This window comes from Lutjanus erythropterus, chromosome 16, assembly GCF_056507025.1.
Source record: "Lutjanus erythropterus isolate fLutEry1 chromosome 16, fLutEry1.hap2, whole genome shotgun sequence".
NCBI classification, from domain to species: domain Eukaryota; kingdom Metazoa; phylum Chordata; class Actinopteri; order Lutjaniformes; family Lutjanidae; genus Lutjanus; species Lutjanus erythropterus.
In genome coordinates, this window is record NC_139332.1 from 9,670,615 (window position 1) to 9,695,901 (window position 25,287).

The 25,287-nt window shown below is 40.0% G+C and overlaps 1 protein-coding gene across 1 annotated transcript in view; it reads left to right on the forward strand.

The window, feature by feature from the left end:
• Positions 1 to 2,945: 2,945 nt before the first annotated feature.
• The window catches only part of LOC146312724 (hippocalcin-like protein 4), a 28,996-nt gene continuing 6,654 nt past the window's right edge, over positions 2,946 to 25,287 (forward strand). Inside the window, exon 1 of the mRNA XM_084739365.1 lies at positions 2,946 to 3,083. The gene's annotated coding sequence lies outside the window, so the exon portion shown is untranslated. The remainder of the gene's footprint in view (positions 3,084 to 25,287) is intronic.

A 25,287-nucleotide genomic window follows, 5' to 3' on the forward strand; every position in this document is an offset into this window, starting at 1 on the left:
CCTGGCCGACCTTGGCTAATCAGACTGTAGCACATTTTTCCTCCTTTCTGTTATAACCCAGGCTCTGTTTTCTGTCTTTTGAAGATGTGTGTTTGAACAGATGGTTAAATAAGATCTTTGTTATCTCAGTGTATGAGCATACATGGAAGATCGACAGCATATAAACAGAGAGAAAATACCAATAACATATTGCACATGCTTCTGTTAAACTTAGTGAATCAAAACTGCTTTATTGTCATGATAGACATCTTATATAAACTCAGATAAAATATTAATGGATGCTATAGTCAATTGATTTTTGCAAATGACAACAATAGACTGTGAAACCATGTCAGCACTAAAGGAATCAATAATGCACTACAGTTGAAATCATTATATAACCATGTGGGACATTATTGGAGGCTCTGCTGTCATACGATAAGACAAAAGATACAGAATAATTCTCTGCAGTCACAATTTATCTCTGTTAAAATGACACTGGTATCATTAAGAGACAAAGTAGAGGCCATGTTCTTTGTCTCTCTATAACACCTGGAGCTTTTCTCTCTCAGTTAATAGATGAAATATGGAAATATAAGCCATAATAGGTATGTCTGACTTCTGTTTACTTTGCAAGACGGCATAAAGATAGTCTGTCAGTTTGACACATACTTTAACTGTCGTTTATTTACCAGAGCTAAATATTTACCCAACCTCAAGCATAGTTACTATGTGCAGATATGTAAAAAGCAAGAATTTTAAATGTCATGAATTAGTATTATCCAGGAATTTCCACAATCATCCTATATCTTGTTCTTGGAGATAGCAGAGGTGAGAGTAATGGTCCTTTAATTATGAAAATAGATGCATCCATTTCAAATAATGCAACCATCACCTCCGTGCATCCTTTACGTTGGCATGGATGTTAAGCAACACATCCACCAGAAAGAGTCACTCAAAGTCAAAAGTTACCCCAAAGAAGAAGAGGAAGAGTCGCAAGTTTCTGACAACAACAAACATGGCGACCCTGGAGGAGGCTGTAGTAATGTACCTCTTTAGATAGAGACAGGCAAAAGCAACGGCAGTGTTGTTGATGGTGGTGGGCTGTATGGCCGTCACATACATCGCAACATGTGGACAGAGGATTGTTTTCACTAACTAACTGGTCATGGTTTGTCATGTCCTGTCATCGTGTCTTGCTTGAACTATTGGTTACACTGCCCCCACAACTGCTTGAGGTACTGCCTTTAAACCATAGGCAATAAAATTGTAGCTTACAGGTAGATGCTAGTCGTTGCTGCCCTCTGGTGGGCAAGACTATTTATAACTGCTATCAGTGATAATAGATACAATGATAGATAAAAAATTTGAGTTGCCAATAACATAGCTACACTAAAATAATATAGCTACAATAAAATAAAAGACTGTGTATAAACAAAAAAGAAACTACTAAAAAACTACTAAAACAATATAGGTGCACTAAAATAATAAAGCTACAATAAAATAAAAGAATATAAACTAAGAGTATAACTACTAAAATAATATAGCTTCACTGAAATAGACTTGCAACTTTGTTCAATCACTGTAGTCAACTCAAAGTTTTATTTACTTTTTTGCTTTGTTTTTTTCATCCCAGGTACTAAAAACAACGCAGTTTGTCACTGTTATTGACATTTATCAATGTCATATCAGTTTGACCTCCAAAAATGATGCTTTGTTTCTCTTTCTCTATCTTTCGGTGATACAAAATGGCTTAATGTGGCCAGCTTCATTGTTGCAAAGTTGGTGCTTCTTCGCACTTGCTGACGTCAAAGAGCGCTTGTGTGTAGGGTTGTTAAGATGCACTTTTTTGTTGATGTTGTTCTAAGGAAAAAAGGGTAGGGTTTAATAAAAATGGAAACTGGCTAATGGCAAGAGTAGGTTTTTTTGTCCATTGTTTACACGGCACAGGAATAGTGGGAAGACAGGATATGGAAGTGACGGTGACGCGTCACTGTGCCATTGGTGTGCTGAGACCAGTTCAGCTTTGATTTGCAGTGCCTCACACCCAGCATACAGCAACAAGTGTCAGCTTCTGGCTTCATGCTGCCAGCTTCCACTGAAAATGAACTGTAGCCTGATGCTTTGTCACAGGTACTCTGAACATTAGCGTTTGAACACTCAGAACAGAGTGGGGTTTTATTCTCTCTGGATCAAATTGTCTTTGAATTTTAATGAATTATACAAATGAATTATACAATTATGCAAAAATGTAGAACTTTCACTTGCTTAATTTCATTGCAAAAAAAAAGCATAAAACTCTGAGATCTGTGCCCACAGAAACTGTTTAGGCCATATTTCCCCTTATGTCCCTGTCACTGCTAACTCCTACTGTTTGTTACATAGAGGGAAGCTTGTTAAGAAAAACATTGGTTCTGCTTGAAATATGCTAATATATATGGACGGGTTTCGGACAGAATTTTGTCAGGCATGGGTCTTGTTGGGTTCAACTTTTCAGGTCTGATGAAAGTTCAACAGGAATCACTATTGTGACAACTGTGAAATCCTAGAGTTACTCATGGAGGTACTATGTGTCAAAGTGTGAGAGTGAGTTACTGCTGCTCAAACAAAAAGTGTTACTACTATCCCTACTCTTATATTCAGCAATTATCAGGTGTTTTTTTTTTCCTGTTTTGAATGCTGTCCTTTGTTTTTCCTCTATAGCTTATTACAACATTGTCACCTTCTTCCTCTTTCTTTCTCTTTCTCTCCCTCTGTTTCTCGCTCGCGCGCGGCGCCACAGAGAGGACGCGAGGGCACAGTCGCGCGCTCGGGCTGTGTTATCGACAGGCCGCTCCGTCCAATCAGACGACCGGGATCTACCTTTGGACGGCAGCGGAACCAATGGCGGCGCGGGGAGGGCGGTCTGTATGCTAATGTGTTGGCAGGGGAGACGCAGCGGTTCATTCATCTTCTTCCAGAGAGAGAGGTGAGTTAACACGAAGGTTATTTTACATGAGGGAGACACCGTTCAGCACCAAAACACCGCCACTGTGACAATAAGCTGAGAGGAGGCGTTTGTTTCACAGCTGCAAGGAGCTCATTCTTCTTCCAAACATTACAGGGTGAGTGGAGGACATTTTTTAATGATTTCTACAGGGTCTCTTTGTACCATTTTGTTAATGTGTACAAGTGTCGGCTGCAAAATGTGTCACGTATTTATTAATTCCTAACTAAGAGAAGCAGTAAGTGATTTGAAAGGAAGTCAAGGCAGTGTTGCACTGGTCTGTTAATAAAGGTGCCTCACCAAGAGGAGGGAGCTGAACCCTTAACCCTGTCAGTGTCAGTGTGATACACTTATTTAGTTATACAAATGAGGCAAGGTTTCAGTTAAAGACCTCCTGAGCTGTCTGACTGAGCAGTTACAGGCTTTAGTGTCTTGCTCAAGGACACTTAGGGGCTGTAGAGTCAGTTGAACCTGGGACCATGATGCTCTCCTCTCGGGCACTTTGTTGACCACGTCTGCTGGCATGTGTAACATTTGGTGAGTCATGTGTTTTTCTTAGAGAACGCTCTATAACCTACATCTTGGACGGACGCAGAAACTGTTCTGATGTGGAGATGTAGCCGGGGAAGTCAGTGCCAGAATGTCCTTCATGCTGTGGGAGCAATCAATGGATGAAAAGAATGAGGCTACCTGTGTGTCGCACCACGGAAACTCTCTGCTCTGCACACATATAGAGCCTTAATAAGCATGATACACATATGTCAGTTGAATGAAATGTGTGTTTAATTTGTGCACTGTTCTGTACCAGAAGAATGCCCTCTAATTGGCTAGTAGTTGGACCAACTGTAATAAGTGCGTATTAGCACCACAGTATAATATTTGTATCACAGTGTAATATGAGGCATGGATGGTATATCACGGTATACTTGTTTTTTTTTAATTAAAATTTCAATCCAAATACTTCTGAAGGCATAAAGGCAACTGCATGGCAGCTTTTACTGTACTCTGAACTGTATTACTACATATTTCACATAGTACAGAGTAGTGGTGTTGAAAAAAAAAGATTCTTAGATGCATTGCGATTCTCTCTTAAAAGATCATAACTTGATGCAGATATGTCAGTAAACACAGTTGTCGACCTCACGATCGCCTGTAACAAGATTGGGCTGTACACTCCTTATGGCTGAAACAACTGGATGGTGAAACAAGACGGATGTAAATATGTGCATTGTGTTTATGTTCTAAACCACGCTACTTTAGCGTTTTCCTGAGGATTGCCAAGCATAAGTAACCACAGGTGGATGCAATCCGACCGGCATCTCCTGGCGTAAAAGCTGTGTGCCGTTTCCTGTCAGAAAAGGCTGTCTGATGACAAAGTAAAGCGGTGAAAATATTCTAAATATACGTACATATAAACTGATACAGATGTTTTTTAATTGGCTAAAATATGATTTGCTGCTGACCTTGTCCAGAGCAGTACATTGCTTAACTCTTGTGCTGGTGTCCAGCTCTACTTCTTTGAACTAGGGGTGTGCTGAAGGGCATCTACTGTAGGTAATACATTGACTATCGATAAGTTCTTTAAAGACCATGTTTGCGAAAGAAGCCAGTATGTTCAAGTCCCACTGATTTGCCTTCAAAGTAATTTAGAGTTGTCCTATGTGAGTAAAGAGAGAGGGAGAGACAGACAGATGCTTAACATGTGGTTTAGTCCCACCAGCATAGTCCAGTCCTCCCTGTCACCAGCTCCTCCACAATCAATAGGAGCAGCTTCCACTGTGTGCTGTGTGTGAGCCTGTTCACATTACTGGTGGCCTTCATGTGGCTGTGCATCAAAGGGTCACATCAGATGAGTTATTGCATCATCAGTCACTGACCGTATTTGTATTCTTTGCTGGGTCTATACATAATGTAGTGTTCATTGATCGGGTTCATATACATTACAAAGCAGCAAAGAGATGTTCCATGAATATGGGAGGACACAAACAAATGCGCGCGCACACACACACACACACACACACAAAATTGTGATGGGAACGTCCATGACAGACAGCTGGTGGCAGTGACAGCTCACTTTGGCTCCGGAGCCCTTTTGCTGCCAGCCTTGAACTGGACAGGAGCAGATCTGTGGTGCATGCTGGCTCTCAGTGCATGTTTGCTACTCTGTCACATTTTATTCTGTTCTGAATTTGTGTTAACTTTAAATGAAGCAGTCAGTCAATCCAGATATTGTAGCAGTATGATTGTTTTTAGTCTTTTAATTAAGCCAAAACAAACATACAGTTGGTTCTGTCGCTCTATTTCTACTGCAACCCACTTTTTCGGTCTCAGCAGACAGTGCTTAGTTCTCAAGAGTCAGCCTGTCTCAAGAGGTGCTCAGCATCCCATGAGGGAGCGATTACAGCGCCACAATTACCATCTTATTCAGTACCGCCTTCTCCTCAAAATATCCATAAAACCATCACATTAATATTCTCTATTTTAAGTCCTTTAAATGCCCAATCAGTAATTGTCTGTAAAATTGTAAATTGCAGGATTGTTCACATACTGCATATTAGAGTTGCAATGGTCAATTAATTTATTATTAATCAGTTCTGAAATTAAGTACTAAGTACTAAGTACTTTGATAATCAAGTAATTGATTTAAATAATTAAATAATAATTTTTAAGGAAAAAAAGTCCACATTCTCTGATTTCAGCTTCTTAAATGTGAACATCTTCTGGTTTCTTTGCTATTCTCTGACCATAAACTGAATGTCTTCAGGTAGTTGACGAGACAAGAGATGTGAGACATCATTTTGGATTTTGGGAAAAACATTTTTCAGTCATTATTTACTCACCCTCATCCCGAGTGCAGGTCAGGTTTAGTTTTTAAGTCCACAAAACACTGTGGGAGTGAATGATTACCAGTTTCCCCCTCAAAACAACAACAACAACAACAAAAAACCAAACATGAAATGCCTCCATACTGCTGGTCTGGTGTAAACTAAGTCTCCTAAAGCCCCAGCATGTCAAGTTGACTTAAAAGATGTTACTTACGCCATGATTTTAGCGGAAATCTTCACTGTAGATCCTGAGCCAAGTTCACATGTATGTGCATACCGTCTGAACTGGGTGTGTGTAGTGTGACGATGTGCAGGCGCAAGTGAATGACATGTCGTGGCTTTAGGAGACTTGGATTCTATCAGACGAGCAGTATTGAGGCTTTCTGCAGCGTTGACCTGTGAAACTCCAGCAGTGTTTTGTGGACTAAAAAAACCAAACCCGACCTTCAATCGGTGAATAGATAAAGACTGAATTTTCTTTTTTAGGTGAACTATTCATTTAATGAAAGGTTGCTTTACCATCAAAATCTAAAACAAAGATTTGGAACATGATATTACTCCCAAAGTGACTGACAGGTCTTTGATTACATCAACAATCAAGGTAACCCGACTATCGATAAGTACCTCATCCTGTCACACTTAAATAATCCAAACCGTCCCTTTAATGTTTGGATCATGGCTCGCACGGAGAACATATACCCCTTTTCCGTAACCATGTGCAGGCTTGGCTTGACATGGTTTGACTCAGCTCGGCACTATAAACGTGGTAATGGAAATGCAAATCAGCACAGCACGGTTTGACTCAGTGTCAGTGGAAAAGCCCCAACAGACTGCAAAATCATGCCCAGTTGTTTAGCTCCAGTGCTCTGTGCTCTCAGTACGCTGTTGAGTGATAATCCAAATAAAGAAGATGGAGCTTTCACTAATATATTTTAGTGTTTTCTTATAGACCTGTACTTTAAAACTTTATATAAACACAGGCTGTCATTGCTGTGTTCTCCTTTATGGCATTTCCAAACAGCACAGTGTTATTGTATATTCTCAATAAATCTCACCAGGATTTACATAAGTGCTACTCAGTGGTTTATATTGTTTAGCTTTAGAGCTTATACAGCAACCCACACACTCAGACACATGGAGGATCACATAAGATGAGCAACAGGCTGTTTCCTACAGACGTCTTCTTGCTTTTTGCAGTGATATTAGATGTAGCCGCAGCTCCCTGTCATTTACAACAGCAGGTGGAAAGATGCTGCACTGACACATATCAGCTGACTGACAGATCACTGGATGGGAAAACATGTGATTATAGCTACTTCCTCTACTCTGGAAAGACCTATTGATCCATAATCTGTGGAGTACAATAATATCAGCTTGGAGCAACATGTTACGCTACAGTTTCCTGCCTGTCTCTGTGCATGAGTGTGTTTGTTTTTCCAGTGTCTTCTTTTTCCTTTTTTCTGGTAGCAGCAGTAGATGGATGACGATCTGACACCCGCAACCACCCCCCACTGTTTGTATCTTTCTTTCCTTCCCTTTGTATCACTTCCATTTTGTTGTAAGCCGGTGGCCAGGTGTACCATGCATCTGTCTCATGCATCACCGGTTCATTGTGTGTGTGTGCGCGCTTGCATGAGTGTGTATGTGTATATGTGTTTGTAGGGGGTGTCTCGCATGAGCTCCTCCATGTGTATGTCTCTCTTGGAGGATTGATTCATCCATTCCTGTCACATGCTTTATTACACAGGGAGACAGATGTTGGAATATAAAGATGGGGAGTGTGTGTGAGTGCGTGTGTGTGTGTGTGTGAGCTCATGGACCGGCTGATAGTGGTTGAGCAACAACAAAGGAATGTTGAGTGAAGGAGTTTGGCATCACTAGATAACTAATGAACACCCACAGATATCAGTGGAGACCATTGACAGTGTCCTCTGGTGGCTCCACAGGTACAATCAAATACAATGCAGAGTTAACGTATGATAGAAACTGTAGTCAGAAGCTGATCTCAGAACTAAGACAATAATTATTGATTTGGTATTTCTTAGGTCACATGTTGGTTAAGTTTAATGGGGTAGTTCAGATTATTTAATGTCACGTTTAGGGCTGCAGCTAACAATTCATCATCTCAATTATCAATTATTTTTGTGTCTCTTGATTATTTTCTTGATTCTTTGATCAGTTGTTAAGGTCATAAAATGTCAGAAGATAATGAAAACTTCCTTAATAAGTTAGTTTGTTTACATTATTGTGGAACTTCTTTGTTTTAAAAGCATAGTTTTGAGGTCATACAATAACACAAACAAACTAATATATCAATGCAGCGGTAGTCCAGCAACTCATGTTCTGCAAGGTAAAATGAGTTTGGTTGCTTTGGAGAGAGTAATATTTGGTTTATATAATGGCAGTTTCCCATTAGAAAAGGATGTCTGATCATGAAGTAGAGCAGTGAAAATATTATAAATATAACACACTTCTAACTGCTGTTGATGTTTTTTAGCTGGGTCTTTTTTAATTGGCTAAAATACCTTTTGTTGTTGACCCTGTCTACACAGAAGATTGCTTAGTGGTGTGTCAACCAGCATTTACTGTAGCTAATACACAGACTATCAAAAGGTACGTCTTACAACTCCACATCAAATCATCTGAACTAACACTTTAAGATTGGATGAAGGAACAACTCTGCAGCACAAAAACAATAAAATACCTCACAGGTTCAGGTTTTACCTTACAGCTAGAAGGTCATGGTTCTGAAATCTGTCTGTTTCTTCTAGGGGTGTAATGGTACACAAACATTTTTTGTCATTTATTTGAGAAAATGTAAACATTTAACTGTGCCTCACCGGTCTTAAATCTGTAACAGTTTAGGCACTTAAATGCTGGCATATTGTCAAGAAAAAAACCCACAAAGTTAGTAATGCTCCTTTGTAAGACTCTAAGCTGTTGATAATTCCTGAACAACTGCAGTTTGTGCTTTGTATAGATCAGGCCCAATGGACTGACTGAATTGCACATGCGCAGGGACACTGTTGTGGGGCTCAAACAGTTTGACCATATGCTTTAATCCTGTATCCTCTGCGACTGAGTATGGTGACATATCCACAGAGATAAACACTCCTATTGCTTTGGCACAGTCCAGATCTGCAGTGAGAGGCTGCCTGATCGCTGTGGGGAGAAGAACTCGCCTTCCAGTCTGTTGCTGCTGTCATAAATGACATGACTGAAATGTTTCCACAGACATAGCCAACTTTGGTTGGCACACAGTTTGACTCAAACCATTTCCCATTTTCTTCTTACAGTGAATCAAAATGTCATGGAAGGATCCTCCGGCTCACACTCCAGTCTCTGATTTTTTGTTCACCATTCGGATGACAGCGACACTACATGAGCGTGGTAAACTAGCTAACTGGGCTAAACTGACTAGAGTTTTACAACAACAGGCGCACTGCAAAAACTTTGCGGGTAAAACTTGCACTATAGAACTTCTGTTTCCTGTAGACATAAATGGACTGTTTTGGCAGTAGTTTCTTGAGTCACAGGGCGTACTGAACCGAGGAAGTCTCATACTGAATCAAACGTCCTGTACCAAACAGTTCGGGATAAATCCACCTACTGTTAGACCCGCAGTGCTCCAGTTTCCTCCTACAAGTTCAACACACAGAAGTCAGGTGAACCGGAGATCCAAAAACTGTAGGTGTGAATGTGAGTGTGAATGCGTTGGTGTGTCTGTACTGTATGTGTCAAGCTTGTGACAGACTGACAAACTGTCACTGTTGGAACAGGGATTGGTACACCTGCCTTGGCAGAACATGCAGTATTTCATTTGTGTATTTTTGTGTATCCTGGGGTTCCCTTGTTTAGAATATCTGATGAAACTTAAATGCTGTGACTGAGGAAGAATAAAGGGTAAATATGAGCATGTGCATCCAGACTATATATAAATATGATGGAGCTTATACCTAATAGCGGTGGGGGAGACACACGATTCTTAGTCGCATCGCAATGTGGACGAGGAAGATTCTTAATCGATTCATAGAAGTCAAACATCAACTTTCTTAATGTCAATTAACATGAAGTTGAGCAAAAAGGGCAGAACTCAGACAGACTACAGCGCGCACATGCTAGAGTTATCAGCAGTTAGCAGGGAGATGTACTTCATCTTCTCAAAAGGCAGCGGTTGCAATTATGTTTTGATTTAGTGTCGAAATAATTGCATTTGCAAGACTTTTTACCATCGGCCAGAGATGTTAAGTAGTTCACGGAGTGGAGCAGCGATCAGCTGTAACAAATGAGTATGGCTGAGCGTCACACGCCGCGGCGTTTAATGACTTCGACCAACTCTGTGATGAAGAAAATCACTCTGCTCAGTCTGTTTCACCACAAAAACTTTGTACCTGCTCTGCATGTTGGACAGTGCTGTGTTTCCTCAGAGCTCACAGTGCAACACAAAGCTGCTCTCCAATGCTGCAGACATAAGACGTAACTCAGTTTTTTATGGACATACAAGCAGGGGACTGTAGGATTCTTTCAAATTGATTAATACATTCTTTAATGCAGTTAACTTTTTTGTTTAAATAAAAAGGCTGCAGACCATTTAACTGCCAGTTATGCTTGATATTGTATTTCAGGAGCAAGAGACTGAAAATTGTGCTCTCTTTTCTATTAATTCAATCAAAAACAGACTTTAAATCAAATCAGACAAAAAGATTCCCCCCATAAATGTAGCACAGCCATCATGTCTGCTTATTGAGTTTTACTGAGGATGGCTGAACATGAGCAGCTGCAGATAAATGCAGTCTGACTCCGGCCCCCACTGGCTTAAAAGTCTAAAATTTTGATGCATTGAGATGCACTGAGAATCATTTTATTGTTGAATCGTAGCCCTCTGAATCATAATCGAATCGAATCATGAGGTACTTAAACATCCAGCCATGTTTTGAGCTCAGTGCTCAGGCTCATGTGTAGGCAACATGGGGCCCAGTTATGTTCGTCTCCTCTACTGTGTGGGCTTTGTTAGATCTTCCTTTAGAAATCGCCCCGAAAAACCCAACCAGCGATGCACTCAGCGATGCTGACTTTTTTCTGTATTTAGACACTTTTTTCTTTCTTTCTTTCTTTGACCCTAACCAAGTGTTGCCGGTGCAAAAACATAACCATAAAAAAGTTGAATATGCTGTAGTTAGTCACTACAAGTGGATAGTGTGTTGCAGGCAGAAAGCAACTGAAATATGTTGTGAGGGAACATTGACTGATATGTATACAGGTATGTTAATTAAAGACCTCATTCCTCATTATGTTAATAGAAAATGGCATCATGTTACCCTCAAGACAAATTGGCTGTTGCAAATAGGTTGTATATAAACGTAATTTCTAGGAGATGGTTTAAATTAGTCAGGGCTAATGTTTGTTGAGTCCTTGTCAGTGCCAAATCCAGGTTCAAAACAAGCAGAGAGGCAGCCTAAATTATCTCAGGGGTGTAGACATTACATAACATGCAATACTCTGTAAAGCCTGACACATGAAATAATTGGCAGAAAAATCTAGGTTTTTTTAAATTGAAGTGTTAATCTGACCTTTTGACAAAATTTTAAGAAATCTATATCGTCAACATATATGATATTTTACATATATTTCTTCTCCCCACAGCGTTCAGGCAGCCTCTCGCTGCAGAGTCAGACTGTGCCAAAGCAAAAGGAGTGTTTACTTCTGTGGATGTGACCATACTCAGTCGTGGAGGATACAGGATTAAAGCATATGGTCAAACTGTTTGAGGCCCCCAGTAATGTGCCTCAGTCCACTGCGCCTGCCCTGTACAAAGTGTGCGCTGATAATCCACCAGAGAGAAGAAGACATGTCTCAGATTGCATTCAACAGGTTTTTCAGGAGTATTGATCGCACTGATGTTGTAGAGGTTTTAAAAACTCATGTATCAAATGTGATGCAAATGGCGTTAATTGCATTTGCGAGATGAAAATGAAGTGTATTGTGAATACTTGAGATATTAACGGAGCAGAGTGGGTGAGAGACACACACCGCGCCATTTAACAACTTAAACTAACACTGTGGTGAATAAAGTCACTCTCTGCTCAGTCTGTTCACCTTTAAAACTCTCCATCCTGGACAGCAGTGGCTTTCCTCAGAGCTAACGGTGCAGCAGAGAGGCTGCTCTCCTCTTCTGGAGACTAGAGCTGCATATTATATTATACTTATTTAACTGAAATTGCAATGTGCGATACTATTAGTGGGAATGATCATTTCTGCATTGCAATTTTCATTTTAACTGAAAAAAATTAAAATTGTGATGATGTGATGTTTGCTGGGGTCTGCCCCAAAAAACAGTTTTTCTGTTATCTGGAGAACAAGATTTGCAGGCTGGGGCTTCTCTGCAGCACTACAGTACTTCATTATAATACTGTTGTCTCACCCATTTTTCCTTTTCAAAAATTTGCAATTTGATTCTGGTTCTGCGATTTGGATATTGCACTTGGCCATACTGCCATTTTGTTAATTTTGTGATTAATTGTGCAGCCCTACTGGAGACATAATGTTAATGCAGCGGAGCACTCCACCTCATTTTTATATTGTCGCAGACAGAAGACTGATGCTTTCAAATTGATTAATTCATTAATTAATGAAGTTAACTTTTTAATATAAAAAGGCTGTGGACCATTTAATTGCCAGTTATGTTTCATACTGTATTTCAGAGAAACTGGAGCAAGAGACTGAACATTGTGCCCCCTTTTCTATTCATTCAGTCAAGAAGAGATTCTGAGTCATATCGGACAGAAAGATTCCCACCCCTAAACATGTGCATCATGTTTACTGCTAAACTAGTCTACTTCTTGAGTTTTGGTGAGGATGGCTGAGTGTCAGCAGGTGAATACAATCTGACCGGCACCCCCTGGCTTAAAAGCTTCAAATTTTGATGCATGAAGAAGAAAATGAGAAGAGTTATGCACTTCTTTCCACATTCGACCAGTTAAGGCAAATATGTTTGACATACACAGTACTTCCACATGTTTATTTTACATTCAAATAGCTGTACTGCAATACTGTGTCTTTATAACAAACTATCTTTCCACGAGATTATGAAACCATATCCTTAAATGCTTTGTTGCATATTAGGGATTTCAGAGAGTGCTAAGATGACATGGTTGTGTTTGGCAACATCTGAAATGCAAGTGATTAATTGATTGAACTTGAAGAATGACACATATTGTAGCTTTGAACACTGTCTGCCTTTAATCTGTAGGTTGTAAGACGTTGATGTGCCTCCCACCACCAGTCATTGTTACAGAACACATTAAATGTTCATGCCAACAAAGGCTAGTGATGACAGGATAGCTTTCAGAGCAGGAGCAGGGGTGAGTGCTGCAGGCAATTTTCCCCTGTTTCTTTACTCTTCTTTCAACACTCTACACAATAAATACACTAATGCTGTGTGTGTGTGTGTGTGCGCGCGCGCACACTTACGGGACATGGGTATATTTGTTCTAGCAACTGTTATTGTCCAGAAACACCTGAGCCTTACAACCAAACAACTCTCCACCAGGGCTTATGTAATGTAGGAAAGTGTTTGCTTGTCTGTTTGTGCATAGTGTGTGTGTGTGTGTGTGTGTGTGTGTGTGTGCGTGCTGGCATCTTTCCACCTCTGTCTGAGTTTAAAGGTGTTGCCTGAATATTATTAGCCACATTTTACAGGGCAGTGCAGGTTTGATAGGGCACGGAAAGAAACAATAGCCGACAATTAGAGCAGCACTCAGACATGAGTCAGCCAGACTTCAGTAAATGTTTAATAATTGTGGCAGTAAATAAAATACTGAGGTGAATAAATGACGTTTTGGAGATATGGGTGGTAAAGGTTAGCCGAGAGACTGACTCATAAGGGCACACGCACACAGTCGTTTTGTCCCCCGTGTTTCTCCCCAGGCTCGACATGCCGCCTGGTCTTAAATTAGAGTTTGAACTCTCACAGAGGTGAGCTGCGTTTCTATAGCGATGCATCCTTCCTGCACCAGTCACCACAGAGAATATATGTAGATTAGAATAATATGGAGATCTCACTGATAGAAAGCATCGGCTCAGCACCAACATTTCCTCTCATGACTCTGTCATTTCTTACATAACCATTCATTTTCACTCTATATAAAGAGGCTTTCACCATTTATGAAGAACAATACAATACTAACATTTCTGGATTGAAGCATCCGGCGCTGATACTTTGTTCTTTTCAAATCTTCACACCCTGACAACACAATTAGTGTAACTACTATTACTATCAATACTTTTGCAAATACAATTACTACTATTACTTCTACTTAGACTTAGGTATTCTTTGTCTTTTAAAGCCAGAATGTAGCTCCCAGCCATTATTCCCAGCTTACCTTCACCCCTTTCCCACTTTTCCAGCTACTCTCACTTCTTCACCTGCTTCTTCAGACAAATTAAAGCCAGTAATTCAGTCTAGTGTCAACTTTTAAACAAACCTTTTAATATTCCATATTGTTCATATTCATATTACTCAACTTGTAAAGCCAGCAATGCAGTTTAGCATTAGCTTTTTAACATTCAGCATTCACACCCACAGTTTCCTCAGAAATTGTCTTTGCTAGTACTAGTTCTGGTCTTAAATGATTCTTTACAAGTCTCAGGTGATTCCATTGTTTTATGTTGTGACATTAATACATAATGTGATTTAGTTTTTGGTTAAATCCAGTGAATTAAATACTTGGCCGTGGCTGTGAGGCAGAAATTCACATTCACACCCACACTTACCTCAGAAATGTCCTTTTCTAGTCTTATGCAAGGGTCAAGTGATGCTATACATTAGAAATCTCATGTCAAGTCTCAAGTCATTCTATACAAGTCTCAGTTCAAGGCTGAAGTTGTTCTATACGTTTCAAGTCATTCTGTAAAAGTCTCAGTTTAGCGTCAGCTTTTCAATATACCTTAAAACATTCTACACATTATCCACACATCATATACTCTTGGTATTAACTTTTAAAGCCAGAGTTTACCACTGAGGAATTATTTATGCTCCTCCAGCAGCTTCATCATACTAATTCAAGCTAGCAATGAAGTTCAGCTCCCAGCTTACAATATACCCTACATCCTTTATTCCTTTCACACCACACACAAACTTTTCATACTCCTTCACCAGCTTCTTCATACAAATTAAAGCCAAGAATTCAATTTAGCTTCTTTTTAACAAACCTTAAAATATTTCTTTTTTTTTTTTTCATGTCAAACTTTAAAAGCCAGCAAACCAGTTTTCAACATCCAACATTCACACCACATTTTCTGGTTCTCTACAAATGTCAAGTCATTCCACACAAGTCTCAAGTAAAGTCTGGAGTCATTCTATACAAGTCGCATGTCTGGAGTCATTCTATACAAGTCCCAAGTCTGAGGGAAAGTCTAAATCAAGTCTTTCAGGACTGTGGCTGTGCAAAACCTGTCTGACATTGTCCTGTGTGCTATCTGTGGACATTGTGCAACTGATACTACTGAATCAGTTTGCTGACTTCATGGCTTGTCTCTACTGTTCTACTGTTACACTATGTTTTAGCAGGACACAAATATTTGTATGGTTTTATCTCTCGTAAACACAGTGTAAAGTAAACACAGCGTACCTCAGTAGGAAATGATAATATCAGTTTGGAACTATAACTTACAGAGCAGAATTTTATGAAATAGCATAATACAATCATATCATGATACACTAAGATTACTATTATCGCCAAATTATTGCTCAATCCTGCACCATACGTTTGTATAAAGACAGTGCATTAGAATTCAGTCTGGTTGCTTCTTGTAAACAACCAGTATAATGCTGTCCTGCTCAATTCAACAATAAACATCAAATCAAACACATGGCATCACGTGGGATGTGGAAGACTGAGATTTTCAATAAACCCCCACATCAAGCCCGTATATCAGTCAGCCAATTGGTCTGGTCCAGTTGGCAGAGTGACTGCTTCGATTGGCCAAAAGCATCATCCGCTGCTGGACGGCTGTTTGGCAGAGAGCCGGGTAACTGTTGTCAAGACAACACCCTGTATTCATCTGTTTGACTTTTGATGGTTTGGTAAGCTGCCATGAAGACCATTCAGGGTGTGGTTTTATCATCCACATATCATCCCGTCCCATCAGATTTCTATACTCTGTTATTTATCTTTCTCCCTCTCTCTCTCTCTCTCTCTCTCTCTCTCACACACACACACACACACACACACACACACACACACACACACACACACACTTTATAGTGTAGTTCATGGCAAAGGCTGGTATTGGACTGGTATCCTATTGATTGCTCCCCTATTGCTGCTACAGTCCATTGTACTTTTTCCACTCTCACAAAGGTTATTGCCATTGCAAACACACACATCCATACACTTGCACACACATATACACACACACAGGAAATGACTACTGTATGGGAGACCTAGCTTCCCATTTTTGCTCTGTTTCCAACTCAATTACAGCTTTTGCCAGCTAATCATTTTCAGTCACAGGGACACCAACACATTTTCCCCTCCAGGCTACATTCAGTTAAAGCCTGCGCCTGAGCCTCATAATAATGACAGTGTAAGCCCACTGCTTTTCAGCCTTGTTCTCTTCCTCATGTAGCCTCTTGCTGCAAGTGTGCAGAAGGGAAAAAAATGTTTTTTACAAAAAAAAGTAGCTAAGGATACTTCAAGTGTGATCTGATTTTAGGTCAAACCCTGAATGCCCCTGTAACTCAAGTAGATTGTTTTGCGGTTTTTATCACATTAGTCAAGTCAGCTCCATTTGCATTTTCCTTTGAATCCACTGTTATGAGAAAGTTAATTCCACCAGTAATGTAGAGGCATACCTTTGTCTGTTTAATGTCTGTGATGTTGCCAAATATAGCCTTGATGAAAAGTTCTTCTTTTGTGGCTGTTAAAAGCTGTTAGGCCAAGATAGGCCATTTTGTCTTTTGCAATTATTGAATACATAAATTATTTAGCTCCTGCATGGCCTCGCCTATTATAATATCATTTTTTAAATGTATTTTTGAGCTTTTATGCCTTTAAATTTATTGGACAGCTGAAGTGAGGACAGGGGGAGAGAGTGGGGGAACACACACAGCAAAGGGACACAGGTGGGAGTCAAACCCACGGCTGCTGCAGAGGACTCACAGCCTCGGTACATAAGGCATACACTCTACCAACTGAGCTACCAGGCTACCTGTCATGTCATCTCATTGCTTCAGATAATGGCTCCTTTCATTGCTGATTAAATGTTTAAACTATAAAGTATCACAAAAAAGAGTGAAACAGTTTCCTAGTGACGTTTGAGTTTGCTTTTTTTTGTCCAACCAGTGGTCCAAACAGAGTTACAGTGAAATATAGCAACTCATCACTTGGTAGAAGTTATCAGTTATCAAATTTTTTACATATACGTCATACATTTTCTGTCATATGACAATCTTATTTAGCAGTTATACAGGCAGCACTCACTTTTTATTATTTCATCTTCAATGTACCATCCACAATGACCTGTCATCCTTCAAACTTGGCCTTGGACCAACATACAGGAATTGCTTCATTAACAGACTCACTGCAGTACGCTCAGCATCATTATTTGATGAAGTAGAAGTGTGGGAGAAGTGTTTTCATAATAATGTAGCACATTCACATTAGACCACTGGTGTTTGATCCAGTGAGCCTGACAATTTTCCATATCTTCTTATTCATCTCATGTCATAAAAATTAACCATGACAAGGACCGGGTACTGAAGTACAATATCCTTTATGGCATCGACCAAAATGCCATGATCCTGTGGAGTTTTGAAAACTGCCTGTCATTCGGTACATCGTTTCAATATCTAAGTAGTAAATCTCATCCTTGTTGATCTTGTGAGCAAATTTCATGTTGGAACTGCTTACTTTCTAGTAGAAAGAAAGTAGCTTTCTTGTTGAATAACCAGGTCATGCTCTTTGGAAAGACACACTGGTTTTGAATTTTTCAAACGTATTTTAGCCGAGTGCCATTTTATCCCATTATATTGTGTAGAAGGCAAACATATCTCCAAAAACTCTGCAACTCTATAGGCCAGGGGAAAAATATGTATTTTTTGATTTTTGGGTGAAATGTCCCTTTAAGAAAAGCCTTTGTTTTGATGTATAGCACTCACACCATCCTAATAAGTGTGTTGACTGAAAGAACTGCCATCGAAATATAAGCTTTATTACTACTGACTGTGGCACGCAAACATGTTTAACTAGCTTATCCAATCAGCTAGATTGCCATCAAGCTGGGCTGGCATGTACACATACACATACACACAGTGACACACACACAGACACAGACACACACACAGAATCTCCCACGCATTTGCAACTGGGATTAGACTTAGTGTTTACTATCAGTCTGACAGCTGGAATGAACATGCGTTAAGGCCCCTTCAGACTCAATGAGATACATGTCTTTCTCTTCTGAACGCCTGTTGGGGCAATTTTCTACAAGCTCGGCTTATCTGTCGGCAGCCTCCTATCGTTCTCCGTCCTTCCATCTTCATTGCCTTTTCACTCCCTGTCTCTCTCCCTGTCTGTCTGCTCGTCTTCTCCCTCTGAGGTGTGAATCCAGATTGAGTCATCCTCCCTTTCCTTTTTTTTTTTCTCATACACAACCTCTTCATCTTGTGCTCTTCCTCCTCCTTTATCATTATAGGTTTCATGTCAGTGTCAGCGAGCGTCTATATGTGGGAGAATTACAGGGACCACCTGTGTGTGATGGAACTAATGTGTCTTTGTCCCTGAAGCTGTCATGTCTGTGTGAGTGCACGGGCCTCCGCTGCTTGTTGACGTGAACGGACTGTCAAAGACGTCATCGTGCACAGCAACAGCATGTTGCCAGGCCAATTGATCCCATTTGGTGGGAGGTGCAGAGCAGGTTTTCAGGGCTGTGTGTGGTATATTTGAGGGAAATTACAGCATTTTGGGAATAAAGCGATTCATATTAGCACCACAAGCAGTGACTTTGAATGCACTGGCATTAGCATAAGTGGGTTCCCCTGGGATTTGATCCTTTGTTGCGCTGTTGTGGGGTTTATCGAAGCCAAAATTCAAACTGGCAATTTGGTACTAAAGTTGATGACAGTTGGAAGATGCAAGATTTCAGTCCTGTCTTCTAAATTTCATTCTCTTCTCTGCAGAAAACTCAGAAAGAGCATATCTCCATCTCTGCACACTAAACATTCACCTTTAAATTCAAGTGAATGAGGTGGGGGGATGGGGGGATGGGTGTTTTGTTTTCTCTTAACCAAACAGTAGTGACTTACACACAGGGCGGTTGATAAGAGCAGTTCACATTTTTTAGGACGATTGAAGAAATATGTCATTTTAAAACAGCATCATTGATTTTTCTGGTCACTTGGAGGCAGAGCAATCTATAAAAACTGAACTCTGAAGTTTTATCATCAGTGTTGTGACAGTGTTCAAACATGCACAGATTACATTACTTACCAGCCGCCCCCAGTGTCTAAGCGTGTTATCAGCACTTAGTTGGATGACAGACGCTACAATTATAAACTGAAAGTGTCTGCTCCACACAGCAGCAGCAGAGTTGCAGCACAGGGTAGCAGGAGTGAGATTTCAAATGTAATGTTTTCTTGACAACTGGATATGATCGTACATACTGAAATCTGCTGGAAGGGTAATTATATACAGAACCCCAGCATCGCCAAACAGTCTAAACCAATGCTAACTGAGTTTATTAGCAAGCCTAAGATCTAAAGTGAAAGACTGACCAGAGGTGTAAAAGTACACAAAATTCACCTTATTGACCTTAGAGATTAAACTTGACCTTAGTTTCACAGTCATGGTTTGGTGTGTTTTTGTTTCAGCAGGGAGATTTTTTTTTTTTATTGAAAAGTTGAAAATAAAGTATTACGTTATTTATGTTTTATTTTGAAAATATTAAACATTCAATAAGAATATAAGACTCTGACCTGTTAATAATGCCTGAACAATTTGTGCTTGTTTATACAGAGCAGCACAACACAGACAGTTTGAAATCTGAAAATCTTCTGCGAACCTTTAATCACAACTCTGACCGACACGAGACTAATCAGACCAATGATGAGGTATAATATACATTCCAGTGATAATGTGTCGGGTCACCAGAGATGATGATTCATCCACCGCCCGCCAGGGGGCTGAGGGCGCACGCTGCTCTGGTCACATAGCCACAGAGAAAAACAGGCTTATCGGCCACAGTGGGGCCAGGGACTCACCTTCCAGTTTGTTTTTTATCTCATCCTGCTAATAGACACGTTAGGATGATGCTGTTGTAATGTTAAACCTTACACTTTTCTGTTCCACATGTCAGAGTAGTAGATATAAATGGATGATTTTGGGTGACAGAGCGTGCTGAACCAAGGAGGCTGCACAAATATAAGTACCATTACACCTTAATGTCAATAAACATATTCTCTTGTAAAATTTCTGGTATAATCAGTAACAACGGTGTTCCAGAAGGGAAAAAAGGTTTTAGTAAACCTGAGAACTGCAGAGTTGGGTGATAATTCTCAATAGGTTTGTCACTTCGAATGACCCCTTTCACCTTGTACATAGTGATCTGATTGTTCTAAAAAATACTGATTACTGTAGCTTTAAGAGTTACTATGTCTGTTGTGTAAGTCAACTTACACAACCTGTTTAGCTGTGTTGATGTCATCCACAATTATTGCCATTTTTGCTGCAATTTTCCTGTGACTTTTTCCTGGACAAAGCTGTTTGTCTGGCTCAGGCAGCTGGAATCTAGTTAGCCAGCAGCTATCTGTAAGCACAGCACCAAACGTTTTTATATTCTTAAAGAAACTGTAGCTGTGGCATCAGGCTGCATAAACAGGTAGATCAGCAGTCCATATTTTATACATTCATATGTCTGTGTTTCCATTCATTGTTTCTCTTCAAACAACAAGCAAATCTCTAGTGCACTACATGCATACCTTTGTGCACACAAATATGAATAAATGTGTTAATGCATGTGCCTGTCACCTTCTCCAAGACAGGCAAAATGAGAAAACGGCATAGAAACCAGTTAATCTGTATTCTGAATGGATCTCATTGATTCCTCAGGGATTTGATTTATTTGCTCTGGAAGGCTGCCTAATCCAGGAAAAAGAAACACCCAGAGTTATCTCCAGATAACCTCCAACACCCGAATAGTCTCCCACAATAGATTTCTACCTCAGTAAGATGAGACCTGAGCACCTGACTGGAAGACAGCAACTGAACTTGGAATGCTTAGAATGATCCTACGGGCTGCCTATTTTGCTGGCGTGAGCAGTGTTTATTTTGATTCTTTCGGATGGGATAAGTTACCAATGTGTTTGCTCGGCTGGCTAGTCGCGCCTCTCGCTGTCCTCCACAGGAAACTCTATTATCTGCTACATTTGCTTCCCTAACAGAGGGATAAAATCTCATCTGCCTCAGTCAGAGGCAAGAAACAATGTCACACACTTTGGTTTGTGTGACTTTGTGTGTGCGTGTGTGCATGAAAGAGAAAAGTCAAAATAAACTCACAGCTTGTGGCAGAAGTTAGTATGCATGTGGTGTCTTTGTTGATGCAGTCAGTGATTTACAGAGCCACTGCAGTGGACACGGTCAATGATTTAGGGAGAGTTAAACTTTCATCCTTGCTGTCATCAGGAGTCGTAGACATTTAACAAAGAGTGTGAAGATTTATTAATTGAATACTTGTAATTTAATGACGGCCTCTCAGGGGAAAAGGTGTTGCTGCCCCAACATGAGCCTCCTTTTGTGATCTTTCTCCACACAGCTGCCCTCAACATCTGTCTGCATCCATCCTGCAGCAGTTAACCTTGTGAATCTTGAGTGTGTGCTCCTGTACCCAAGCAAGCATGTGTGTCTGTGCAAGTAATGCCTTACGCAAACGGTTTGGAAAAATTTTAAGATAGTAGGGTTGTGCATTGAGAACCAGTTCCAAACAAGAGTCAATTCCAAAATTACGATTCCAAAGCAGGCAAGTCTGTTGCAATTTCCACAATTTAAAAATACTGTGCTATTGACAAGCCAACCATAGGGGATGGCAAGAACCGCTATGTCTGTATTTTTACGTTCTTTTCCAAGTTGCTAGGCCCTTCTTGTTTGCACTTCAGTGCTTGATAGATGAATGAATTAATGTTTAAAATATTCAACAAGTAATACAAGGGCCAGTAATGGTTCGAGCTCAAGGATGGATTGATATTGGCTGTTTGTGGCCCGACTAAAACTTACAAGCTTTTTTTTGTTGTTGTTTTAGTCAGGGTTGTCAGGTCTGTGTGACAAGAGTAGCCCAATGACAGATCGAAACCAGCCCAAAACCAGCCCAGCAAGCAGTGTGTGTTTATGGTATGTGGGCATGTGTGAAGTGTGCCAGGTCTGTGAGTGTACATGCTGACCTGGAGTCAGGTAGGGTTCAGGGTAGAAAGCAGAAATAAATGATCTCATTTGAAAAAAATATGGATATGTATTTATACATATTATCAATGTAATTTGCATCCAAAATAGGTCCATCCAAGAAGCAGACAAAAAATTCTTCCTGCGGCGACACTTAAAAAAAAAAGTAGCCCACTTCCACAGAAAAAAAGTGGATATAGCAACCCTAGTTTTAGTGTTCATTTTGTTGGTTAATCTGCCCTATAAAGTTGAAAGAAAAAGAAGCCACAGCATTAGATGCTAACTCAGCGTTATCATGCTGTGAAGCTAATGTAGCTATTCTCGCAGGCTAGGAGAGTATTATATTAATGTTGTAATACTGAAGGACAGTCAAGAGAAACTTTGTGAACATTGTATTGTGTTTGTTAGTTAGTTTGTGTTATTGTTCGACTTTGGTGTGGCTTTGGTGTTGTAACATGTTTGCTTGGGTCTGAACTAAAGCTAGTTGCTGTGTATCAAGGCAGCAGTAGACCAGCAACTTAAGTGTCCTGCGATTGAATTTTCTTTTTTGTTCAATCAAGTTTTCTGGCTATGAAGACAGCACAGACAACGGCTTGAGTTTGCTGTCAGTAAAAGGTGTCTAACAGCAAAGTAAAGTAGGGCAAATGTTCTAAATATATTGCACACTTAAACTGATTTTGATTCCAGCCAGGTTAAATGTTAAGGGAGTGGTATAACGGCCTCGGCTCCTTGTAGACTCAGACAGCAGCTGCAGCAGTGTGAGCAGAGAAGTTTTGTTGCACCCACAGAGCAACCGACATGGATTTTTTTATGATTGGTTTGTGGAATTAATTGCATCATTTTCATGATAAATTTCCGAGCACAATTCAAACCCAATACAGTAAAGTATACAAAAGCTTTGATGATAATATTTAGAATTTGGATTAAATCTGATTTCTAGTCCTTTTTATATGCTCAGTACTATGTACATACATAAGACCATAAATTTAGAAGACTGTAGTGGATGTGTTAGGTTTACAGAGGCTCTAAGAACCGAAGTAAGCAGGTGAGCTGAACAGGCAAAGGGAGAGCAGAATCAGAATAAGAATTGTTAAAATCCACCTGAAACAAACCCTACAAAACAGTCACCTTCCCAGCCTAAAAAAGTCCTGAGTCACCTCTGTAGAGATCCATTTGTGCCACTGCACTATTTAAACACAAGCTCCTTTGTGGAAATTGGACACTTACAATTGCTCTTTTGTGGTTGCCACATGCCGGCATCTATTATAAACTCACTAAAAGTGGAAGCTATTTCCAGCTATAACTGAAAAAAGCCAAATTGTGCAGGACTGCAGCAAACACAACACCCAGCTGACCCATTCATTGTTAAGGCTTTGACTGCAGCTGTTTTTTGTATTTGTCATCCAGTTTACAGGCACCTTTTTCTTTCTGACCAGCAATCTTTCTGTTTTTCTTAAACTGTGCAAGGATTCTCTGAGAAGAGAGAAACATTCGTTCCTGTGTCTCCACTTGATAAGATCATAGGTGACCTTTTCAAAACAACTTACTGCTCAACTGGCCTGTTGGCCTATTGATATTCTTTATTGCTCTTCCTCTAAGCTTCTGGCTCTCCTGCAGTGCCTCCCACTTGTCAAGGGAATATAAAGTCCAAAATATTTGTGCAGTTTGCAAGTGACTTGGGGTTTTGTTGCCTCTGTCTTACATGACTCACTCCCCATAAAGCACGGCAGGATGATATTTCAGCCTCTAAACTGTCCCCACACTCTCTCTGCAATTTCGAGGAGGATTTGTGGCCGCTTGACTCGGCTGTGTGTCGGCTGTGTCCTGGTGTCAAAGTGCGAAAGCTGTCAGACAGGACTATGAGTCAGGGATGGCGTCATGAAGGCACTGCAGTGGTCCTCGGCCATGGGAATACGTGTGGTGGCGAGGAGCCAGGGTAACAGGCCATTTTATGGTCAAAACAGCAGTGATGCTATCAGGTGATTATGGAGGTAGAGTGATATGAGTCATTATTGGACTGGAAAGACCTTTTGTAGCTGGAACATTTTGTATATCAATTTCAACAGATCATTTAAACAGATAAGTCCACTTATCTAATGCAGATTTACTTTTTTTCTTCAATAACTACTATTAATTAGAGCTTCATCTTATTTGGATATTTTCACTTGTGTCTGGAATAATCCTGGAAAGGGTTATTTAGTGGGGACAATGCACATTAACCTACACTGACAGAAATGTAAATGTGCTGGACTTAATAAAATGGGAGGAAAGAAATGGTCAAACTACTCTATATCACTGAACACTTAGTTTTAACAATCTTAGACCAAGAGTAGAGTCAGTTAAGTCTAAAATGCAAATTAATGTATAAAAACATCAGCTCATTTCTGAGTGCGTATCTGAGTAAATTTAAACAGCTTGATCTTTTTAAAAGCTGTATGTAGTGCAGTTCATGACTTCTTTCCTACTGCTTTTACATAAAAGGCTGTTTACCCAGTTTTGCTGCTTCTGAATGGTTTAATATAGTCGCCTCTGGAAACTGCCCTTGAGTCCACACACTGCTTCAAAGTCTCCATACTGAACAGATTTCATCTCTGAGTGAATCATTGTGTGCATGTACTGCTGCATGCTAACAAAGTCACGTCAATCTTCAGTTCAGGCCTGCCAACACTCCTATTTTTCCTGGGTTTTCCCAGAATTTGAAAGTCATGTGCCAGTGCCTTCCCATGTTATTGTTTCTCATGGGTAATTTACATGACCCTCAAACCTTATTGTGAATAATTGTCATACACAGATCCAAAATGTTTGGAGGAAATCTCAAGGCAACTCACAATTCAGTCCAATTCAGAGGACTACAATATGATTATAAAACAATTATCAATGCATCTTGATGCATCAAAATTTTTGATATCTACATATAATTGATTTTCCTTATGATGTGACTACTTACTACTTTTAAAACATTGTGTATTTGTAATGATCCATAATTAGTTTAGACACAACTTGGATACAGTGTGGCTCCTATTCCCTTCAACTTTACAGAAGCCAAAATGCTTCCATACAACAGCTT